Source organism: Cynara cardunculus, assembly GCF_001531365.2.
Source record: "Cynara cardunculus var. scolymus isolate 2C chromosome LG 2, CcrdV1, whole genome shotgun sequence".
Lineage (NCBI taxonomy): Eukaryota > Viridiplantae > Streptophyta > Magnoliopsida > Asterales > Asteraceae > Cynara > Cynara cardunculus.
The window spans coordinates 4,749,406-4,758,796 of record NC_037529.1 but is presented as its reverse complement, the minus strand read 5'-3'; positions in this window follow the sequence as shown (position 1 = coordinate 4,758,796).

The following is a 9,391-nucleotide window of genomic DNA, read 5'->3' as shown; positions in this document are numbered from 1 at the left end:
TCTCACGTGAACCCAACCCTATATATATATATATATATATATATATTGTATGTATATGTGTGTGAGACGTGATGTTACGTGACGACAATGCTAAATCGTAAAATACAGGAGTACAATATTTTTTAATGTGTGACTGAAAGATGACAAATGTGTATGTATAATAAAATATATGTTTTCACTGTTATTCAACGACATTTAACAATTTAAATTTATATAAAAAGAAGGAAAATAATATACTAAGCAGTGTTCTGAAAAAAGATCGCTATGACATACCGTTACGCAAGGTTTGTTTTGACGACATGTTAAGCTCTTGGATGCTATGGTCCAATGTGCCTTTTAGATGTTATTTGATCTTTTTTAAAGAAAATCACATTCGTAATGTTTAGCATATAATCTATTTGTATACGATCTTAGTACCAAATGCTTTTGGCAAGAGTTATCATTCTCATTTATCTTAACGGATATCATTTGTAGTCATCAAAATGGATTGTTGATAAGCGTCTACAACTCAGTAAGCAGTTATCGAGTAAGAATCACCATTCTCATTTACAGGCTAAGACCCTATATCCTTGCATTCCCTCTTAATAGGTAAGATTATCGGTATTTTCTATCCTCACCCAGTAAGGTAATTAACCCGGTAAAAGTTTAGAAAACTGTCTGTAACATCCTAAAAATTCTAAGATTTTTGTAAAATTCCATGTAATAGGTGAAAATGAGTTGTATACAAATTTATTTGAACACACACGTCTGTGCACACACACATATATGTATATATAGGTAGGATCTTTTATTTTATGTATTGATGAACATATATTTGTTTCACAACATGTTTGTTTCATATGTATGCGGTTTACAATATGAAACTTTTTTATGTGTAACTTTTGTTTCACAAACAGACTTAAAATGTACACATTGTAAAACACGTACATGCAAAAAAAAAAAAAAACACAGTGTGAAACAAATATATGTTTATCGATATTTTAAATCTTAATCTTTGATGAAAAAATTATATGAAATAACACATGATATATTAGTTCTCAAGGTTATCAAAATGTCATGAGTTTTCAAAAGAAAGTCTCTTGTATATATATATATATATAGACAGAGATACCTAAATTTGAGATGTTAAAATAAACTTTAAGGGCTTGTTTGTTTTTTAAAAAAAGCTCTTAATACCTCTTAAGTCTGAATCGGTCAGACCTTTTTATTTTCAGACCGTTTGATTTTTTTTGAAAATAAGAGTTGAAAAGCTCTTATTGTCCTTTGAATTTTTAAGTGATAGTCTAAACTCTTAATGGGCTCTTATTCACACATGAAGACACCATATCGATCTCTCGTTCTCTCACTTAATTTCCAGCTACCAAATCATACCGATCTATCCACATCATACGATCTAGACACCATATCGATCTCTCGCTCGGTCTTAAGCTACCGATCTATCCAAAACGATCTCTACAAATCGATCTCTTCTATATATGAGTTATTTTCTGAGTATGATCAAACCAATGAGCAAGGGATGATGGCGACACAATTAATGCAATATGAATATTGGTTCTAGTCGTTATGAGACTTTTTTCGTATTTATATTGATTCAGATTTCAGACTTGAGACGTAAAAACAAACAGTCTGACTGATTCAGATTTCAGACTTCAGCACCATCTCCTATAAATCAGAAGTGAAATCAGACTTCAGATTTCAGCACCTCTTAAAAAACAAACACCACCTAAGTATTTTGATAAAAATACAAGTTTCGAGTGAAAACTTTAACATTTAAAAAATTTGAGGGTGAAAGTGTAAAATATTTAAGAAGGAAAAGGGATAAAAATGTCAAAATGATAAGACAGTGAGGTAGTAAAGAGTAGGAAGAGAAAAATAAGATCGATAACGAAAATGAGAAATTGATGGGGTTGGGTTCACGTGAGACCAACTTGTTTTTGTAAGATCTGTGAGACCACTTTTTTACACTTGAAATTTTACAGCAAAACGCTGTTAAAATTAAAACAGCCGAACTTTCACAGCAAAAAAACTGTAAAGATTACCTTCACAATGTTTTTCCTCGTTACATCTCACGTTATTTAGAACTTTGATATTAATATATAAATTTTACAAAAGACAATATAAAACTTGACAATAAATCACCTTAAAGAGTATTTGACATGTGTGCTAACGAGACATGACATTCATGCCTCGTTGCTATGGCGTGCTTTTAAAACATATATATTTATAAAATTCGGAGTTACGAAGAAAAAGAAATAAACACTTCTCAACGTCTTACTTTAATTCCAAATATGAATACAATCTTTGAACCCAAATTGCCAAAATTGACTCAGATATATATCCAAAATATATATGTAAAACGATTGTTATCAATTTTATTTTTTGTCATCGTCAAATATAGCTAAAGGTTTAGTATACGTCTATGAAATAACAACATTCTAATTAAACAATAAAAGATCAATGAATTTTTTTTGTGGGGTATGCTATTGCATTTAGGAAAAACAATATTCCCTCTTAACAAAACGTTAGCAATTACAAACTTTGATGGTTAAAATGAGTTTTTTAAGTATATAATATCTATATACGGCAAATGCAACAAATAAACTCACACACACTCCTCACACTTGGTGATGTTTGAACCCTTGACCTCCTAGGAGGCCAAATGCTACGATACAGCTAGACCAAATGCCCTTTGATATAATGAAAATGAGTTGCAAGTTGGGGATTGGATATTTTTAAGGTTGCGTTGGTACTTATAATAACACGACTTTCATGCAAAGATCGAATGCTAAGATTCTCTCTCAAGTATTATGGCCGTTGATCGATGGTACAAAATAATCTATAAATTGTTAACGTTGTTTTGAGTTAATACCATACAGTTTTTCTAGATATTACTGTTGAAAAAAAATACAAAGCAAAGTCATTCCTAACATGGCGTTACATCAATCGACCCCTGAACCCAATTGCTTATGAAGCCTATTTCGATCTAAGATTGCAAGCTTGTGAAAAAAGTAATCCATGTATGACTAATTGTGTGTTTGATTATATGGTGGGTTACCATGGGTTGATTTTTTTCAGGTTGGGTTGGCCAAGTTGATTGGTTTTTTGAGCACCCCTAGTTATACATAATATATATAATAAAATAATAAATAGAATATTGTAGGGAGTTTTTTACATGTGGTGAGTGAGATAATGAAAATTAAGGTAATGAATCCATTGGACTTGATGTTTTTATCTTCTTCATATTTGACTACCTACAATAGTTAAAGAGCCAATATAAGGATCTATAGAAATTTACTAAGAGCATCTCTAATTTTATTCCCTACATTTTAGCTTGTCTTAAAATTAGTATCTATACTACCTTATAAATCAGATTTATCAAAAGTCTTAAAAATAAATTTTAATGCACAAAGTACTATACATTTATGCATAAAGTCTTAAAAGTTTTAAAAACAATTCATAATGCATTAAGTACTATTACTTTATGCATTTGGTCTTAAAATCTCTTGATCTACAATTAAAATAACATATAGTACAAGTTACCAATGCACATTATTGTTTTTTCTTTTCATGTTCTTAATATACTTTTGACACATTTCACTAATACTTTCACCCTCTCATGCCTCTATGTCTTCTCCTCATCCCCCAAAGTGAGATTCAAACTGATATTCACCATGAGTTATTAAAAGTTCTCTCATTCATCTCTCATTCAATTGCTCTAGAACTCTCGGTCTCGCTCTCGATTTCTTGCTCTTGGTGTAAATCGAACACATTTGTGGAGTTGTTTAAATATGTTGGATTTTAAACTTTGGTGTAAATCGAACACATTTGTGGAGTTGTTTAAATATGTTGGATTTTAAACTGTTATACAATTTTTTTCATCGATAGACTGTAATTGGAACCGTAATTTTTACTTATTCAAATTGTATTAATATGTAAAGCGCAAGTGTAACTTATATCATCGTTAAATCTTCTTTAATAAAACCAGTGAAACTTCAAAATCGTTAAAAGTCACGGCTCCCGTCACATTGCACGGGTATACAACTAGCCTACTTTTAAAAGTAAGTTTGCATTTTTTATTTTAACTTTAATTACGAGATGAAAAAAAATTTCTTTTTATATTATTAAAAATAAAAATATCATTTGATTATTTAAAAAACTTAAATGACATTTTAATTATTTACAATTATTTTGGAAATTGAAGTATTTTTCAAACAATTCAGTCTTTTAGGTTCTTGAACGGCAAGTGGAGAWATGGGGTTTGAAACGATTTCGGAGCGATTTGTTCCGTGNGACGACAATGCTAAATCGTAAAATACAGGAGTACAATATTTTTTAATGTGTGACTGAAAGATGACAAATGTGTATGTATAATAAAATATATGTTTTCACTGTTATTCAACGACATTTAACAATTTAAATTTATATAAAAAGAAGGAAAATAATATACTAAGCAGTGTTCTGAAAAAAGATCGCTATGACATACCGTTACGCAAGGTTTGTTTTGACGACATGTTAAGCTCTTGGATGCTATGGTCCAATGTGCCTTTTAGATGTTATTTGATCTTTTTTAAAGAAAATCACATTCGTAATGTTTAGCATATAATCTATTTGTATACGATCTTAGTACCAAATGCTTTTGGCAAGAGTTATCATTCTCATTTATCTTAACGGATATCATTTGTAGTCATCAAAATGGATTGTTGATAAGCGTCTACAACTCAGTAAGCAGTTATCGAGTAAGAATCACCATTCTCATTTACAGGCTAAGACCCTATATCCTTGCATTCCCTCTTAATAGGTAAGATTATCGGTATTTTCTATCCTCACCCAGTAAGGTAATTAACCCGGTAAAAGTTTAGAAAACTGTCTGTAACATCCTAAAAATTCTAAGATTTTTGTAAAATTCCATGTAATAGGTGAAAATGAGTTGTATACAAATTTATTTGAACACACACGTCTGTGCACACACACATATATGTATATATAGGTAGGATCTTTTATTTTATGTATTGATGAACATATATTTGTTTCACAACATGTTTGTTTCATATGTATGCGGTTTACAATATGAAACTTTTTTATGTGTAACTTTTGTTTCACAAACAGACTTAAAATGTACACATTGTAAAACACGTACATGCAAAAAAAAAAAAAAACACAGTGTGAAACAAATATATGTTTATCGATATTTTAAATCTTAATCTTTGATGAAAAAATTATATGAAATAACACATGATATATTAGTTCTCAAGGTTATCAAAATGTCATGAGTTTTCAAAAGAAAGTCTCTTGTATATATATATATATATAGACAGAGATACCTAAATTTGAGATGTTAAAATAAACTTTAAGGGCTTGTTTGTTTTTTAAAAAAAGCTCTTAATACCTCTTAAGTCTGAATCGGTCAGACCTTTTTATTTTCAGACCGTTTGATTTTTTTTGAAAATAAGAGTTGAAAAGCTCTTATTGTCCTTTGAATTTTTAAGTGATAGTCTAAACTCTTAATGGGCTCTTATTCACACATGAAGACACCATATCGATCTCTCGTTCTCTCACTTAATTTCCAGCTACCAAATCATACCGATCTATCCACATCATACGATCTAGACACCATATCGATCTCTCGCTCGGTCTTAAGCTACCGATCTATCCAAAACGATCTCTACAAATCGATCTCTTCTATATATGAGTTATTTTCTGAGTATGATCAAACCAATGAGCAAGGGATGATGGCGACACAATTAATGCAATATGAATATTGGTTCTAGTCGTTATGAGACTTTTTTCGTATTTATATTGATTCAGATTTCAGACTTGAGACGTAAAAACAAACAGTCTGACTGATTCAGATTTCAGACTTCAGCACCATCTCCTATAAATCAGAAGTGAAATCAGACTTCAGATTTCAGCACCTCTTAAAAAACAAACACCACCTAAGTATTTTGATAAAAATACAAGTTTCGAGTGAAAACTTTAACATTTAAAAAATTTGAGGGTGAAAGTGTAAAATATTTAAGAAGGAAAAGGGATAAAAATGTCAAAATGATAAGACAGTGAGGTAGTAAAGAGTAGGAAGAGAAAAATAAGATCGATAACGAAAATGAGAAATTGATGGGGTTGGGTTCACGTGAGACCAACTTGTTTTTGTAAGATCTGTGAGACCACTTTTTTACACTTGAAATTTTACAGCAAAACGCTGTTAAAATTAAAACAGCCGAACTTTCACAGCAAAAAAACTGTAAAGATTACCTTCACAATGTTTTTCCTCGTTACATCTCACGTTATTTAGAACTTTGATATTAATATATAAATTTTACAAAAGACAATATAAAACTTGACAATAAATCACCTTAAAGAGTATTTGACATGTGTGCTAACGAGACATGACATTCATGCCTCGTTGCTATGGCGTGCTTTTAAAACATATATATTTATAAAATTCGGAGTTACGAAGAAAAAGAAATAAACACTTCTCAACGTCTTACTTTAATTCCAAATATGAATACAATCTTTGAACCCAAATTGCCAAAATTGACTCAGATATATATCCAAAATATATATGTAAAACGATTGTTATCAATTTTATTTTTTGTCATCGTCAAATATAGCTAAAGGTTTAGTATACGTCTATGAAATAACAACATTCTAATTAAACAATAAAAGATCAATGAATTTTTTTTGTGGGGTATGCTATTGCATTTAGGAAAAACAATATTCCCTCTTAACAAAACGTTAGCAATTACAAACTTTGATGGTTAAAATGAGTTTTTTAAGTATATAATATCTATATACGGCAAATGCAACAAATAAACTCACACACACTCCTCACACTTGGTGATGTTTGAACCCTTGACCTCCTAGGAGGCCAAATGCTACGATACAGCTAGACCAAATGCCCTTTGATATAATGAAAATGAGTTGCAAGTTGGGGATTGGATATTTTTAAGGTTGCGTTGGTACTTATAATAACACGACTTTCATGCAAAGATCGAATGCTAAGATTCTCTCTCAAGTATTATGGCCGTTGATCGATGGTACAAAATAATCTATAAATTGTTAACGTTGTTTTGAGTTAATACCATACAGTTTTTCTAGATATTACTGTTGAAAAAAAATACAAAGCAAAGTCATTCCTAACATGGCGTTACATCAATCGACCCCTGAACCCAATTGCTTATGAAGCCTATTTCGATCTAAGATTGCAAGCTTGTGAAAAAAGTAATCCATGTATGACTAATTGTGTGTTTGATTATATGGTGGGTTACCATGGGTTGATTTTTTTCAGGTTGGGTTGGCCAAGTTGATTGGTTTTTTGAGCACCCCTAGTTATACATAATATATATAATAAAATAATAAATAGAATATTGTAGGGAGTTTTTTACATGTAGTGAGTGAGATACTGAAAATTAAGGTAATGAATCCATTGGACTGATGTTTTTTCCCCCCATATTTGACTACTTACAATAGTTAAAGAGCCAATATGAGGATCCATAGATATTTACTAAGAGCATCTCTAATTTTATTCCCTACATTTTAGTTTGTCTTAAAATTAGTATCTATACTACCTTATAAACCAGATTTGTCAAAAGTTTTAAAAACAATATTTAATGCAAAAGTACTATACATTTATAAAAACAATTCATAATGCATCAGCTACTACTACTTTATGCATTATGTCTTAAAATCTCTTGATCTACAATTAAAATAACATATAGTACAAGTTACCAATGCACATTATTGTCTTTTTTTTTCATATTCTCAAGATACTTTGGATACCCTTCACTTATATATTCACCCTCTCATACCTCTATGTCTTCTCTTCATCCCCCAAAGTGAGATTCAAACTGATATTCATCATGAGTTATTAAAAGTTCTCTCATTCATCTCTCATTCAATTGCTCGAGAACTCTCGATCTCTTGGTTCTTTGCTCTTGGTGTAAATCGAACATATTTGTGGAGTCTTTTAAATATGTTGGATTTTAAATTGTTATACAATTTTTTTCATCGATAGACTGTAATTGGAACCGTAATTATTATTTATTCAAATTGTATTAATATGTAAAGACCAAGTGTAACTTATATCATCGTTAAATCTTCTCTAATAAAACCAGTGCAACTTCAAAATCGTTAAAATTCACGGCTCCTGCCACATTGCACGGATACACAACTAGTGTACTTTTAAAAGTAAGGTGACGTTTGTTTTTTAAGAGGTGTTGAAGTCTGAAGTCTGAATTCACTTCTGATTTTTAAGAGGTGGTACTGAAGTTTGAAATCTGAATCAATCAGACTGTTTGTTTTTTGCGTTTGAAATCTGAAGTTTGAAGATGAGAGATCGAGAGTTGATATAGATTGACAGTTGACAGAGTTGAGAGATGAGAGATCGAGACATAAGAGTTGATCCAGAGAAATCGAGCGTAAAGAGATCAGAGTAAGTAGGTGACAACTTGAAATAAGAGGTAATAAGAGGTTTCTCAACCACTTAAATTATCAGACCTAATAAGAGCCTTTAAGCTCTTAATTGAAAAAAAAACATTGAATCCTCTTATGTCTGACCGATTCAGACTTAAGAGGACATTAAGAGCTTTTTTTTTATTAAAAACATACAGCTCCTAAGTTTGCATTTTTTTTATTTTAACTTTAATTATGAGATGAAAAAAATTTCTTTTTATATTATTAAAGATAAAAATATCATTTGATTATTTAAAAAACTTAAATAATTTATATTAAAAAAAACTTAAATGACATTTTTATTATTTACATTTATTTTGGAAATTGAAGTATTTTTCAAACAATTCAAAGGTTATTTGTTTATCTCTTAATAGTTCTATTAAGAAGCAATTTCTGAATCTTCAAGAGATGAATCTTAGGGGGTGTTTGGGATTGCTTATTTAAAACAACTTATGCTTTTTTGTAAAAGTGCTTATTAACTTATGCGGTATCAAACCGGAGTTTTGTAAAAAGTGTTTGGATTAGTTTATAGCGGTACCAAACTGCAATAAGCTGATAAGTTGTTTTTTAGTGTTTGGCAAATTTTGCTTATACATGTAAAATGACCAAAAAGGACATCTATATATGTAAGCTGATATGTCAAACTTTTATAACCAAAATATCAATAACAAAAAAATAGATGTGGGTTATCGATCGATCAGAAAACCGATGTCGGAGACTGGATGCAGGTGGGATATCTCGATCGCATAGGGTTATCGATCTCTAGGGTTATCGATCGATCGCATAGATGTGGGTTATCGATCGATTTGTTCATCGTATAGGGTTATCGATCTCTAGGGTTATCGATCTCTAGGGTTAGGGTATCGATTTGTGATAGAAGAGATCGATCGGAGATCGATCGGAGAAGAGATCGATCGGAGATCGATCGGAGAAGAGATCGATC